Consider the following 16,875-nt stretch of genomic DNA (forward strand, 5'->3'; position numbering starts at 1 on the left):
ATATATATATATAAATGCATTTTTATATAAGTGGAATCAGACTCTATATATACTTGTGCCATCAACTTTTTAAAAAGGTATTAGTGTATCACGAACATAGTCTCATATTCTGACACAAAGACTGATATCATCGCATGGCCACAATTAATCTAATACATTTCTCATCCATGGGCTTCTCACTGGCCCTTGTTTGGCCTTCTGTTGCCGTTTGGAGAGAGTCTTGATGGTTTTAAAACAAAGTCAGCTCTCACATGAGAACTTCGTTAAGCTAAACATCCCACATTCCTAATGTTGTTCCTTATGTGACATAGTTCTAAATTTCTCTAAGTTGCTAGAGCTTCTCTGGCTCCCCACATGACAACAGCATGTCCAAGACAGCTCGGACCAGTGCGGGCACAGGAGACCAGGCCTTACTTTCTGCCAGAGAACTTAGGAGACTATAGTACTCATTTGCCAGGCAGCCAGTTTTCGTCATCATTCATAGTTTTGTGACCATATAATTTATTCCAAACCCAACACTTTTAAGAATGGAAAGCACACTAACTGCGTGGTATATAATGAAACCGGGACTATTCAAGGTGAAATATAGAGAGTGTCTCAGGAGAAAGTTGAAGTCAGTTAAAATGTTAAGGCTTTTCTTATTTATACCAACTGCTTTTAAGCCAAGCTCCAAACCTACAGTTTATTTATTAAAGACAAATTGGCCTCCATTGGGAGAGGAATTGATTTTCAAAAGGAGCAAATCTTTATCAGATAGAGCAGACCTGAGAGACTAACTACTCTAACTTCTTTAACGGATGAAGAATCAGGCCCAGAGAAGTTAAAGGATTTGTTTAAACTCGATTAATTAGTGACATCTTTTTTAAGGGAAAAAAGAAGTATGGGAGAAATGGAACCAAATTATAACCAGCAATTATTATGTGCCAGTCACTGTGCTGGGATTTTTTTTTTTAACATATTTTTATGTAGTTATTGTTTATTGAGAATCTATCGTGCCAGTCACTGTGTTGTGTGCTTTGGAATCAACACCAGCCTTCAAACACTTCACCAATCTATTGACTTATGGAACCTACCAACAAACCACCAGAGTAAATATTCAGATTCCATTTTAGGATATATGAGGATAAATAGGAAGATAAAGCATGTCTCAAATAACATCGTTTTGTCTAATGCCGTTTCATTATAAGGTTGATGAGATGCCATAGGAACTTAACACTTGTTTATATCAATTAGCCTATGATAAGACTGGTTTCCTTATACATTGTTTTACTTAAAGTCACAGAACCTATCAGCGGCATTAAGTGAGGACTTACTGAATATACATAGGAAGAAATGGAGGCTCAGAAAAGTGACTATATTTTCCCAAAGTCACATAACAAATAAGTAGGAGAATGGGATTCTGACTCCCTGCCTTATTCCCAGAGACCACACCACCATCTGCTCTTCCCTAACATAGAGTTTGGCATTGGAAAGGCTTTCCCTCTTACCGATGCCTTGGAAGTGATGTAAACTATAAAGGCATGTTCCCTGCAAGGCTCTCAGGCTGAGTCCCATCAGAGCAAATAGGCAGATTGACTACTCAGGTTTCCTTTCCTTGGTGTTTTCTTATCTATCTCCCACCAATGGCTTAGTCTCTATGGGTGACTGGGGTCAGGAAGTGGCATACAGCCTGCTTTTATTCTCTGTGTGGAAATTTTCTAATTATAGATCACACCAAGAGTTTCCATTCTCTCCCATGGCACTACACTCTGTTTATGTAACTTAATAAGCCAAGACCCAGAGCTTTTTTCTTAAGACTTAAACCATGAAGCTTTTAATGAGGAATCAAACTCATTCCCTTATCTTTCTGACTAGTGAATGGCTGACGTCTGTTATCTGCTTCGTCTGTAGCTGACATTACGGTCTCCTCTCTGGTCAGAATTTTATAGTCCAATTGAACCTTAAGTTTCCTGTATAAGTCATCAAAGGGAGAAGGGATGTTAACTCCTCACCTCACCACCACCAAAAAATAGATTCAAGTACATTTCTTTAAAACGCCAACCTTCGCAGAATAAAGAAATGGCATATTACAATATCCAGAAACAAGAGTTATAGTTTGAGATGCATAGATATACCATAGCATCTGGTGCAACAAAGGCACCCACTTAAAGCATAAAGAGGAGTGAGATTTTCGATAATTATATGCTTTGGAGAACACAAGCTAAGGGAACACTTAAACAGCTTTATTCTAATCATATAGATATTTCTTTTCTAAACTGCCTAAAAAGAAATTCTGGAAGTTATGCCTTCTCAGTCTAGGATCGACTGGAAACGTATTCAGTAATAGGAACTTGTAGGTAAAACTTAACAGTAGCAATAAACTACTCCTATAGAAAAAAATGAAAAAGAGATCCCACTTTTATGAGGGAAAAATACATTTTTCAGTTTTTTCAGCCAAATTTTTTAAAGTCAAAAAACAGATATGTAGTAAAGATTCTGTTCTCTTTCTGCCAGCAGTGTATAAACAGAACTCTCTTTTGTGGACCCTCTCAACAATGGAGGCTGAAAAGGAAATACAAAAGATGGGATGTGGGTAAAAGACTCTGACCCTGGAGAGCTACACTAATATTAACTATTATAAAATTAACTTTTTTATTTTCCTCTAGGGGCTGCAGAACACACCTGAATGAAAGGAAACTAATTTATGGAACAGGCTGCCAAGTAGGATCAAGGAAGGTATTTGCTATGCAGGAAGCAAACAGCACTGAAGCAGGAGTACAGGCTCAGAAAGAGAAAAGTCAACTGATCCCAAGGAAGTCACCAATGCAGCAACAATAGCAGCCTCAGTACCAAAACTTTTCTTACCTACCTACCTCTTCAGTCTGGTGATGAGTAAATCGGGTGCTCTGTGGTATGTTCCAAGCACAGAGCCTAGCACAAAATCAATGCCATCTCCATCATGGTTGTTGTTATTATTTGGGAATTCCCAAGAAGTGTTCATTTAGAAGATATTTGAAACCAGATAAACAGCCATTTTACAGGCTTTAGGTTTCTTGATCAATTTTGCTTTTACCCATTTTCCATTATGATAAGTGAAAAAAATCTTTCCCTGATGTCTCAATTAGATTTTGGATTGTTCCCTGTGTGGGACTATCACTGGGAATCCCCAAAGAGTCTATCTTCTGTGTAGGTTCATCAGCCAGAAGGAATTTGTTAAGCGTTACTTTTTTGTTGATTATACTATGAGAAGAGTATATATTTTCTCCGGTTTGGTATAATACAGATTATTTCATGTTTATAGTATTATACTGCTTTATATATTAGTTATATATTATCATATCAAATATGTTTTTCCTAAGCATACACAAGATACTTTCTCCTCTCCTCAACTCTTCACCAAGCCCTTCATAAAAATCACTGTATTAGGACTTGGTCTGGGAGAATTATTCCACCTCCAATACATACTGCAGAATGGTTTTCTAAAAGAAGTAGAACTTTGGGAACTTGCTGAATTCTGGTGAAATGAAGTAAGAAAATTGTCAGGAACATAGACAAATATGGAGAAAAGTTAGAGGAAGAGGAGGATTAGAGTGATTATGTAGACAAGTAAAAAGTAAATACTATGGTCTTTAGCCCATCAACAAAGTGAAAGTGATCACCTGAGTCACTAGAGAGGCGATAACATTGAATGAATCCAAATACACTTTAATGTAATCGCCAGGTCCACCACCAGCCCATACAGTGCTTTTAGGCAAATTAGGAAAAAGAACTCATTCTTCAAGGCACTTATTTTCATCTTCTGAAAAATCATTGTAATACACTGATTTTGTTTTTAAGAACAAGAAACTTAACTGCCATCTGCTTAAAAAGTGCCAAGTAAAGTTGCTCAGATCTACAATGTCTGTGATGTGAATGATGCTCCATAGAAGGTCCTTGGTTCAGTCTACAAGTCAAGCTCAATGATATATAGCTTCCTTGGGAATCATTTATTCAATGCCCATTACCCAACCAGGAGGAACTGTATCTGTTTTATGTATGAATTCGTCTAGCTCAGTCCTTGGCACCTAATATGTTCCCAATAGACAACAATTGAATGATTGAATGAATGAATTAGAGGTCCCCTTTTAACATAAGAATCTATTGCAAAAGTGAAAAATAAGTATGGCTAATATTTACCGAGCACTTTCTTATGCATCAGGCCCTGTGCTAAGCACATATGTGCATTTTCATGAAAACCCTGTGAGGTAGATACTATTACTTTACATGCCCCCAGAGGCTTAAATAGCTTAAGTAACTTCCTGAAGTCATTCCATTGATAAGTCACAAACCACAGTATCACCATAATCACATTCCTAACCACTACACTGGCAAGTTAGTCTGTAGTCTGCCTCACTCCAAGAGGCTGATACAACCACTGGAAACACAAACCATTCCATTGTGTGGCCAGTCCAAAGGAGAAGACACCAGAGGCTCCACTTTCTTTTCTATCTATAGAAAAAAAAAAACCTATCCTCCTTGTGTAACTCAGGCCAGTAATGTGGTCCCATGACATTTCTGTTCCTAGCCTGCATGCCCAAGACTCACCTACGAAATCAGCAGCAACTCATTTGGATACAAAATAATAGGTCCTTGAGTCACCTGTGGGTAAATTATCTAGACATTCTGAAATGTCCTGGCCACTAGATGGCACTGAAGCTCAAATGTCACAGAACTGTTTGGAATGCTTCTGACATATTATTATGGTAGTTGTGGTTAAGAAAATAATAACAATAACCATAATAGACTCTTACTATGTGCCAAGTACTGTCCCAAAATTTCTGCAAGCATTATCTATCTCATCTAATGTTCACAACAACTCTTTAAGGTAGATCCCTTACTATCACTATTTTACAGATGAAAAAACTGACCTTTAAAGTCAAGTATCTTGACGAAGTTCACGCAGATCGTAAGAGGCAGAGAAGGGATTTTAACCTAGGCAACCTGACTTTCCACAGCCTAATGTTCTTAATCACTCCACTGTTCTGTTTCCTCTTACACTTAGCTGCTGAGCACAAGTTTAGTATGACCACAGATTATTTTTGAAACTCCTCTCTCAAAGGGAAGAAAGAAAAACCCCTTCAGTACACAAAAGCACATCAAGCATAAGCCAAGAGTCAGATGCACTGGAGTTATTTACTCAAAAGCACAACCTCATCGTCCTAATGGTAAAAAAAAATGAGTCACAGCCTGTGGTGCAGTGAAGCAAAGTCAGCTGGATCTGGCTGCAAAGTTTCACATTAGATAGAGCCCCACCCTGAGGGTGAGCCCTGGCTCCTATTGACCCATCATGGAATCTAAAACAAGCCCTTAGCTTCTCAAGCTTCTGGTACTATATCTGTTAGAAGGAGTAAATCATGAATATCTGTCCTCTTTACTGAGTAAAAGTAAAGCATGCAAAAGTGTTCACCATTGTTCTGATTTAATGGTACGCAAGTATAATATCATTATATGCCTTCTCTCCCTGTTTTCACCTAAGCAACCTCCTCTTTGACTTTCTTGATCCCAGCTTTTCCTTTTCACAACCCAAGTCTGTTTCCAGAGAACTGTTCTTATAGCATAGATCTTACCAGAACTGCTCCTCTCACTCCCAGCAATTAATTTTAAAACCAGTTCCAAACATGATGGCTAAGGCCATTCACTGCTCACTTCTAATCTGCCTTTCCTTCCTTATCCCTGCCAATTTAGCTCCTCCTTCACCTTACACCCCAGCCAGACTAGATTCTTTGCTATGTTAAAACATTTTCCTTATTTTCCTACAAATCTGTCTCTACTCCCCTATCCCTCCACCTATTTGTGGTTTGTACTTGCCCAACATCAGAAACATTGACTTTTGACTGGAGCTCATAATCTACCTTTAAGGAATGACTCCCCTAGCATCGCATTGGCCAAGAGGAGGATGCGTAATGCAAGCCATTCCTGCCAGGCCCTCTTGCCTTGAAATTTGTACCTGACAGGAGTGAACTAACCGAGCAGTGTTAGTATTGACCCATCCTGTAGACCATGCTCTGAAGAAAAATCTGCCACCAGTCCTGATACACAATCCACAATGCCTATTCCTTTAGAGGTTCTGTTTTTATTTCAATTCCGGAGCTAGTCCCACAATCCCCTACAGATTCCACTCTTTTCCTTTTTCCATGTTCTTTAGTCATCAAGAGTCCATCTCTGCTGCTTGCAGCCACTAAACAATCCTTCAAGATTCAGTTCAAATTGCAGCTCCTTCAGAAAGCCTCATTTCAAGTACATTGTACAGCAGTTACTTGTATGCATTTTATTTCCCTTCTAGATTGTTTATTATTTAAATTCAGAGATTGGGGCTTGTTTGTCTTTGTTTCCCCAACAGCCCCTATTATAGTGCTTAGTATATGGTCATTTCCTGATAAATATTTGTTTACTTGGATGGCAAGCCATTTAAGAAGCAGAGTTTAAAGCAACTTATAGGATTCAGCCATATTTTAATCCTGTATTCTGTAGTGTTCATACATGTTGTTAGCTAACTGAATTTGTTTTCCCACAGGAATCATCTGTCTAAATTTTACAACCATTATCACATTTTCAAGAAAGCTTAAAGACAACAGTGAATTTGAGAGTGCTATTTAGATCCAAAGACTTCCAACTCTTGCCCTGCTTCTTCTCTCTGCTGAAATGTCAGGCCTCTGGCAGCTGCCACCATCAATCCCAAACAAGCCTGTGAATAACAATGGAAAGTGTGACAATTCCTCAAGTATTTTTTTTTTAAGCCTCCACAGGAAGAATTTGATTATGGAGAAATCTATGTTTAGACTGTTGTGTTGCTTTTTTTTTATTTTTGTTGTTGTTGTTGTTTTGTATTTAGTTTAGTAAACTGCATTTCAAGGCCCCCAGGATGCAAGTTATACCCATATGCAGAAACAATTTCCCCTTCAACATGATTTTCACGTCAGAATGGTAAAGGGTAACTGAAATGTAAGAACCATTGCAGCATAAAACTGACCCACAATTAATGTAAAACCTTAAATGATTACAATTGACCTATTTGTAGATATATATATATACCAAGCATGATTTTTGTTATCTCTATCATGAAAAATTATAACTTTTCCTATTCTAGATTTGAGATCATTTTGAAGCAAGGGAAAAGAGAAAGATAAATAAGAGAGAAAGGAAGTTGACAACAAGATTTCTGAGCCTACTGCTCCTTCCTTTCTCCACCAAGAAGTCAACTAATTGGAGGCAGTCCCGATGGCAGTAACCATCTAACAAGAGTGCAGGGTAAATTTTAAGTCTGCTGTAAATATTCACTAAATTAGGTGCCCCGCCCTAAGTCCTATGGCTTGCACAGTTCCAATAATTACTCACTAAACATGCATTATAACAAGAATGAAAAATCATCACAAAAAGTTATATCCCAGCACACCCCATATTTCCAAAGGTTGCTGTCCCCTTAACACAACAAAGATAAAGTTGAACACAGCCTATGATCCATAAGTAAAATCCAAGGACATCATCCACACACAAAAACAAAATGTACAGACTGGTGAGGTGGAAGAGACATACTTTTCTCTATTCCTTCCATTAACTACAACTAAAAACACATACATCGTGTATTAAAAAATAATTAAAAATAAAAAGACTCCAAAAAAGATGGAGAGAAGGCAGAAAGAGAAGAAAGGAAGTAATAAAGAATAGAAGTCAACAAAATGGAAAACAGAAAAACAGTAGATAAAATAAAATTTAAAAAAACCAGAGAACTGGTGCTTTGAAAAGATCAATAAAATTGACAAACCTCTAACAAGATGGACAAAGAAAAAAGAAAACACAAATTGCCAGAATAAATATCAGAAATGATAAAGAGGTTATTGGTATTAAGAGGAAAACAAGGGAATAGTACAAAAAACTCTAACACACATTTAACGGCTTAGACAAAATGGAAAAATTCCTCAAAAAACACAAACTACCACAACTCACACAATATGAAAGAAATAACTTAAATAGTCATAAAACGATTAAGGAAATTGAGTTCACAATTTTAAAAATCCCAACAATATAATCTCTAGGTCTAAATGATTTCACTGGAGAATTGTACAAAAAAAAAATTAAAGAAAAAATTAATGCTAATTCTATACAATCTCTTTTAGCAAAAAGAAAAGAAAGAATGCTTTCCAATTCATTTTTAAAAAGCTAGCATTACTCTCACATCAAAATGAGAAAAAGACAATATAATAAAAGAAAATCAAGGCCAATATCCTTCACGAACAAACACAAAATTCTTAACAGAATACTAGCAAGTAGAATTTAACAATATATAAAAATAATTATACATCATGTCCAAGTAGGGTTTATATCAGTAATGAAGGCTGGTATATTATTTAAAAATCAATGTGATTTACCATATTAACAGGCTGAGGAAGAAAAATCACATAATTGCATCAATTAATACAGAAAAAGCATCTGACAAAATTTAATACACTGCATGTTAAACTCTCTCAGAAAGAAAAAGAAAGAGTAGAGTAAAAATTCCTCAGCTTGATAAACACCTACCAAAACTTGCAAATAACATTGCATTTAGTGATGAAATAAAATGCTTTTCCTCTAAGATCAGGAACAAAGCAGGATGTTCTCTAATATCACTCTTATTCAATAATGCTGGAAGTTTTAGCCAGAGCAATAAGGCAAGAAAAGAAATGAAAGGCACGCAGATGATAAAAGAATAAATAAAAAGTTTTTCTTTTCAAATGACATATTTATCAACATAGAAAAATCTCAAGGAGTTATGAAAAGTATTCCCAGACCTAATAATAGTTAAGTTCAGTAAGAACGCAAGATACAAGGCAAAATAAGCTCAATCATATTTCTATATATTAGCAATGAACACATAAACACTTAAATTAAAAATATGGTCCATTTAAAATCACTCCCATAAAATTAAATGCTTAAGTGTAAATCTAAGAAAACATGTACAAATTGTGTATGATGAAAACTATACAACGCTAATTTAAAAATCAAAGATCTATGTAAATAGAAAGAGATACCATATTCATGGATTGAAAGACCCAATACAGTGAAGCTGTCAATTGTCTCCAAATAGATATACTGGCTTAATAAAATTATTTTTGGAGATACACAGCTAATTTTAAATTTATGTGGAAAGGCAAAGGAACTAGAATAGTTAAAACAATTTTGAAAAAGAAAGAGAAAGTGGGAGGTTCAATACACTCTATTTCAATATGTAGTATAGCTTAGTAATAAAGACTGTGAAATATTGGTGGGAAAATAGACACACAGATCAATTAAGCAGAACAAAGAACCCAGAGAAAGAACCACATAAATAAGCCCAACTTATTTTTAGCATAAGCGCAAAACAATTGAATGGAGGAAAGGTAGCCATTTCAAGAAATAATGCCAGATAAATTGGACATCTGTAGACAAGAGAGAAAAAAAGAGAGGAGAGAGAGAGAGAGAGAGAGAGAGAGAGAGAGAGAGAGAGAGAGAGAGAACAGAAGGAAGGAATGAAGGAAGGAATGAAGGAAAGAGAGAGGGAAACAAAACAAAACAAAATCTTAAGCTAAGTCTAGTACCTTATATAAAAATTAACTCAGAATAACAGATTTGTAAAATATAAATATAATGTAAAATATAAAACTTTAAAAAGGGGGGGGATATTCAAAATATGAGGCTATGCGAAGAGTTTGGAAACTTGATACCAAAAACATGAACCATAAAAGGAAAAATTGATAAATAGGACTTCATCTGAATTAAAATTTTGCTTTGTAAAAAACTCTATCAAAATGCCATAGAAACCATGAAAAGAAACAGTAAGAAATAAAGAATAAAATAACCGAAATAAAAAAATACTAGAAAATATCAACAGCAAATTAGATAAAGCAGAGGATCAAATCAGCAATTTGAAAGAGAAGGTAGCAAAAAGACCCCATCAGAACAGCAAAAAGAAAAGAGAATTTTTTTAAAAGGATAATTTAAGAGACCTCTGGGACAGCATCAAGTGTAAAAGCATTCACATCACAGGGATACAAGAAGGAGAAGAGAAAGATCAAGGTATAGAAAAATTTATTTGAAAAAATAATTACTGAAAACTTTGCTAACCTGGAGAAGAAAATAGACACATAAATCCAGGAAATACATAGAGTCCCACATAAGATGAACCCACAAGGGCCCACAACAAGACACATCATAATTAAAATGCCAAAGTTTGAAGACAAAGAAAGAATCTCAAAAGCAGCAAGAGAAAGGCAGTTAGTTACCTATAAAGGTGCTCCCATAAGATTATCAAATGATTTCTCAACAGAAATTTTGCAGGCCAGAAGAGATTGTCATGAAATATTCTAAGTGATGAAAGGCAAGGACTTATAATCAAGACTACTCTACCTAGCAAGACTATCATTTAAAATTGAAAGAGTCTGTCATAATTTCTTCTCTTTTATTCTTGATTTTGTTTATTTGTATCCTTTCTCTTTTTTCTTTAGTGAGTCTAACTAGGAGATTGTCAATTTTATTCAACATCTCAAATAATCAGCTCGTTCTTGTATTTATTTTTTCTATTGCTTTTGTTCTGTTTTATTTTCAATTTCATTTATTTCTGCTCTGATATTGATTATTTCTTTCCTTCTGCTGACTTTAACGCTTATTAATATTTGTTCTTCCTTTTCTAGTTTTTAAGATGAAGCATTAGGTTGTTTATTTGGGCTCATTCTTGTTTTTGGAGATAGGCCTGTAATGATATGAACTTTCCTCTTATGACTGACCATTTTTGCCGTGTCCCAAAAGTTTTGATACGCTATACCATCATTATCATTCGTTTCTATGTATCTCTTGATCTTTTTATTTCTTCTCTGATTCAGTCATTCTGCAGTAGCATGTTGTTTAATCTCCATATATTTGTGGTACTTCCCACTTTCTTTTTACAGTTGATCTCTAGCTTTAAAGCATTATGATCAGAGAATATGGTTCGCATGATTTCAACCCTCTTATATTTGTTGAGGCTACCTCTGTGTCCCAGTATGTGGCTGATTCTTGAGAATGTTCCATGTGCACTGGAGAAGAATGTATAATCAGCTGTGTTAGGATGGAAGGCTCCATAAATGTCAATTATGTCCAATTGGTCTAATGTGTCATTTAAGGATTTTATTTCCTTATTCATTTTCTGTTCGGATGATCTGTCCATATCTGACAGTGGGGTATTTAGGTCCTCTACTATGATAGTGTTTTGGTCTGTTTCTCCTTTTAGTTCTATTAGTAATTGCTTTATATATTTTGGGGCTCCTCAATTGGGAGTATATATATTAATAAGTGTTAAATGTAAATGGATCAAATGCTCTAATCAAAAGGCATAGGGTGGCTGAATAGATAAGAAAATAAGACCCATATATATGCTGTCTACAAGAGCACAGTGAAGGGACAGAAAATATATTTCATGCAACTGAAAGCAAAAAAACTGGGGAATCAATACTTATATAAGACAAAATAGACTTTAAAACAAAGGCTATAACAAGAGACAAAAGATATTACATAATGATAAAGGGATCAATCCAACAAGAGAATATAATCCTTGTAAGCATTTATGCACCAACATACAATACCCAAATATATAAAGCAAATATTCACAGACATAAAGTGAGAGATTGACACTAATACAGTAAATTGACACTAATACAGTAAATAGAGGACTTTATCCCCCAATCGATATCAATGGATGGATCTTCCAGACAGAAAATCAACAAGGAAACAGCAGCCATAAGTGACATATTAGATTGGATGGATGTAGTTCATATTTTTAGAGCATTTCACCCCAAAGCAGCAGAATATATTCTTTAAAAGAGCACATGAAATATTTTCAGGCTAGACTACATGTTAGACCAGAAAACAAGTACCAATAAATTTAAAATTATATCAACTGTCTCCTCTGACCACAATGATATGACAGTAGAAATCAATACAAGAAGAAAACCGTAAAATACACAAACATATGGAGGCTTAATAATATGTTTGAAACAATGAACGGATTAACAATAGACTGAAGGAAGGAATCAAAAAATACCTTTAGAAAAATGAAAATGAAAACACAATGACTCAAAATCTATGGGACATAGTAAAAGCAATACAAGATGAAAATTCATAGCAATACAGGCTTACATCAAGAAACAAGAAAAATCTAAAGGAATTAGAAAAAAATAGCAAATAAAGCCTAAAGTGTGGTTCATTGAAAACATAAACAAAATTGATAAACTTTTAACAAGACTTATCAAAAAATGAGAGAGGATCCAAATAAATAAAACCGGAAATGAAAGAGAAATGACAATTGACACCAGATTATAAGAAAATACTACAAACAATTATATGCCAGCAAATTGGGCAACCTAGAAGAAATAGATAAATTCCTAGAAACATACAATCTTCCAAGACTGAATCAAGAAGAAATAGAAACTATAAAAAGACACATCACTACTAATAAAATAGAATCAGTAATCAAAAAACTCTCAACAAATGAAAGTCCTGGACCAGATGGCCTCACAGGTAAATTTTACCAAATATTCAAAGAAGAATTAACACCTATCTTTCTCAAACTATTCCAAAAAATTCAAGAGAAGAGAAGACTCCCACACTCATTTTTGAGGCCTACATTATCCTCATTCTAAAATCAGACAAAGACATTACAAAAAGGAAAATTATAGACCAAAATCTCTGATGACTATAGAGGCAAAAATCCTAAACAAAATATTAGCAAAAAGATCATAAACCATAATCAAGTGGGATTTATTCCTGAAACACAAAATTTGTTCAAAATCTGCAAATCAATTAATGGGCTATACCAAATTAAATAATGAAGGATAAAAATTATATAATTATATCAATAGATGCAGAACAAGAGTTTGACAAAATCCATCATCTATTTATGATAAAAACTGTCAGCAAAGTGAGCGTAGAGGGAACATATCTCAACATAGTAAAGGCCATATATTACAAACCCACAGCTAACATCATACTCAATGGAGAAAAGTTAAGACCATTTTCCTTAATATCAGGAACACAATAAGAATGTTCACTTTCACCACTTTTATTCAATATAGTATGAAAAGTCCTAGCCAAAGCAATCAGACGTGAAAAATAAGTAAATAGCATCCAAATTGGAAAGGAAAAACTAAAATTGTCATTAGTTGCAGATGGCATGATACTTTATAGAGAGAACCCTAAAGAGTACACACAAAAAACTATTAGAACTGATAAATGAATTCAGTAAAGTAGCAGAATAAACAATTGATATTCAGAAATTGGTTGCATTTCTATACACTAATAACAAACTATAAGAAAGAGAAATTAATAAAACAATCCCATTTACAATTGCGTCAAAAAATAAATTAAAATACCTAGGAATGAATTTAACTGAAGAGGTAAAATACCTGTACTCAAAAAATTATAAGACATTGAAGAAAGAAATAAAAGAAGATATAAATAAATAAAAGCAGATACCATGCTCATGGATAGAAAGAATTAACCATTAAAATGTTCATGCTACCCAAAGCAACCTATAGATTCAATGCAATCTCTATCAAATACCAATGGTATTTTTCACAGAACTAGAACAAATAATCCAAAAATTGATATGGAACTACAAAAAAAAACCAACAACAACAAACAACAAACAAATAGACAAAGCAATCTTGAGAAAGAAGAACAAGTTAGAACTATCACACTATCTGATATCAAACTATATTCTAAGGCTACAGTAATCAAAATGGCATGGTTCCAGCATAAAAACAGATACATAGATCAATGAAACAGAATAGAGAGCCCAGAAATAAATCCACACTCATATGGTCAATTAATCTATGACAAAGGAGGCAAGAATACACAGTGTGGTGAAAACAGCTATTCAAAAAATGATATTGGAAAAACTGGACAGCTACATGCAAAAAAAAAGTGCAACAAGGCCACCTTCTTACACCATATATAAGAATAAACAAAATGAATTAAAGACTTAAATGTAAGACCTGAAACTGTAAAACTCCTAGGAAAAAACAGGCAGGAAACTCTCTGACATTGTTCTTAGTAATACTTTTTATGATATATCCTTGGGGAAGAGAAACAAACAAACAAATATACAAATGAGACTATAGCAAACTAAAAAGATTTTGCACAGCAAAGGAAGCTATCAACAAAATTAAAAGACAACCTACTGAGTGGGAGAAGATATTTGTCAATAATACCCCAATATGGGGTTAATATCCAAAATTTATTAAGAACTCATACAACTCAACAACAACAATGAAAACAATTCAATTAAAAATGGGCAGAAGACCTAAATAGATATTTCTCCAAAGATGATATACAGATGGCCAATAGACATATGAAAAGATGCTTAGCATCATTCATCATCAGAGAAATGCAAATTAAAACCACAATAAGATATCTTCTCACACCAGTGAGAATAGCTATCATTAATAAATCAACAAACAAGTGTTGGCAAGGATGTGGAGAAAAGGGAATTCTTGTGCACCGTTGGTGAGATTGCAAATTCATACAGCCACTATAAAAAACAGGTTGAAGTTTCCTCAGAACATTGCAAATTGAACTACCTTATGACCCAGCAATTGCACTTCCAAGTATTTACCCAAAGAAATGTAAAACACTAATTTTAAAAGATATATGCACCCCTATGTTCACCGCAGTACTGTTTACAATAGCCAAAATATGAAAGCAATCTAATTGTCCATCAACACATGATTGGATAAAGAAGAGATGGTATATATATATATATCCTTGGTATATATCCTTGGGGAAGGGAAACAAACAAACAAATATACAAATGAGACTATATATATATATATATATCAGAATATTATTATTTGGCCATCAAAAAGAATGAAATCTACCATTAGTGACATATAGATGGACCTAGAGGGTATTATACTAACCAAATTAAGTCAGATAGAGAAAGACAAATACCATATGATATCATTTATATGTGGACTCTAAAGAACAAAATAAATGAACAAACAAAACAGAAATAGACTCGTAGATACAGAGAACAAACTGATGGTTGCCAGATGGGAAGGGTTTGGGGCACTGGGTGAAAAGGTGAAAGTAAGAAGTACAATTTGTACTTACAAAATAATCACAGGAATGTAAAATAGAGAATAAAGTCAATAATATTGTAATAACTATGTATAGTGCCAGGTGGGTACTAGACTAATTAGGGGATTACTTCATAAAAATACAAATGTCTACACCACTATGCTGTACACCTGAAACTAATATAATATTGAATATCAACTGTAACTGAAAATAATAAACAAACAAACAAACAAACAAATAATTCTGTCAGTAGTGCAAAAAGAAAAGTTACAGACTGGAAAAAATGATTGCAAACCACAAAATTTTCAAAAAGGACTTGTATTTATAATACATTTTTTTAAATCTCTCAAAAGTTGACAGTAACAAAACAAAGAGAAAATAGGTAAATAGGAAATTAGAAAATGAGTAAATACATGAAGAGATACTTCACTGGAGAAGATACACAAATGGCAAATAAGTACTGAAAAAAATGTTCGGTTCCAGAGAATGATGCTGAGTGAAAAATGTTAAACTCAAAAAGTTACTACTACCAAGATGGCAGAGTAGGTAAATGCTGTGCTTGCTTCTTCTCACAACCACATCAAAAATTACAACTAAACTAAAGAACTACCATTGGGCATCACCTGGGGTCATACATAAGAGGCCACCTCAAGACTGGTAGGAGGGGAAGAGACTAGCAATGAGCTGTGGCTAATGAGAATTGGGAGGGATATCTCAACTGCAGAGTTCCCCCCAGAGGAGCAAGGGGTCTCAGCTCCAACCAGTCTCCCCAGCTCGGGATTCTAGTGCTGGGAATATTAGTCCCCACAACTTCTGGCTGTGAAAACAAGTGGAATTTTGGCTGAATGAAACCAAGGGTGGCTGAACTCTCAGGCATTCCTCTTAAAGGGCCCATGGCAACTTATTTGCTTACGGACTCACTCACTCTGAGCTCCATCACTGGGGTAGTAGTTTGAAAGGCATCAGGGAACTGTGGGGAGAAATTAAATTGTCTGGCTTCAGGACAAGAGCTGGAAAGGCAGCTTTTTCCCAGACAGAAGTGCTGGTGGAATCCACCCTTCCTTTGTTGAGCCCTCCCTCCTCCTAGCATGCAGATGCAGGGGCCAGCATACTTGAGTCTCCGCCCAGGTAATTTCCTGAGACCCTCCCCGCCCCAATCCAACATGTGAGCCCATCCAAGCCACCTCCAGTGGCTTTTCCATACAAATGGCCTTTCTTGGCTCATGCTGTGGACTTTCCTAAAATCTCTGAAAGATTTAAATGGAGAGAGAATGAAGAAACCCAATTTCAGATTGGTATTTGATTTTCAAATTCATTTCTTTTTTTGGCTTTCACACTTTCTGAGCATTGTGGTTTTGCAATTTGAACATTCCTGTTAATTCTCAAGATCATGACAGACAAAAGTAAAATAGGCTCTCAGGTCCAGAAAATGTATTGCTTTCAAAGAAATGTTTTAAAATTTTTATTGTCAGCCTTAGGAAATACTACTATTGGACTTTAAAAAAAAAAATCACCACCTATGCATTTCCCAGCTATTCCAATTATAGATATGAGGTATCAGATAAAGCTTATCTTAAGTAGTGCATTAATCATTAATTACAAAACATCTTTTTTATTTGTGACTGCTAAAGTTTAACATAACTTATTTCGAACCAATGGCGCAAGATTCATTCATATCACAATTTATGTGGAATTTTCTCTCAGAATCCAGACAAAATGTGTCACAAGAACATCTATAAATTCCTTCCAACAGAAATCATGAAAAAAAAATGTCCTTAAAGGAAAATCAAA

This window comes from Pteropus alecto, unplaced genomic scaffold (assembly GCF_000325575.1).
Source record: "Pteropus alecto unplaced genomic scaffold, ASM32557v1 scaffold57, whole genome shotgun sequence".
In the NCBI taxonomy this organism is placed as follows: domain Eukaryota; kingdom Metazoa; phylum Chordata; class Mammalia; order Chiroptera; family Pteropodidae; genus Pteropus; species Pteropus alecto.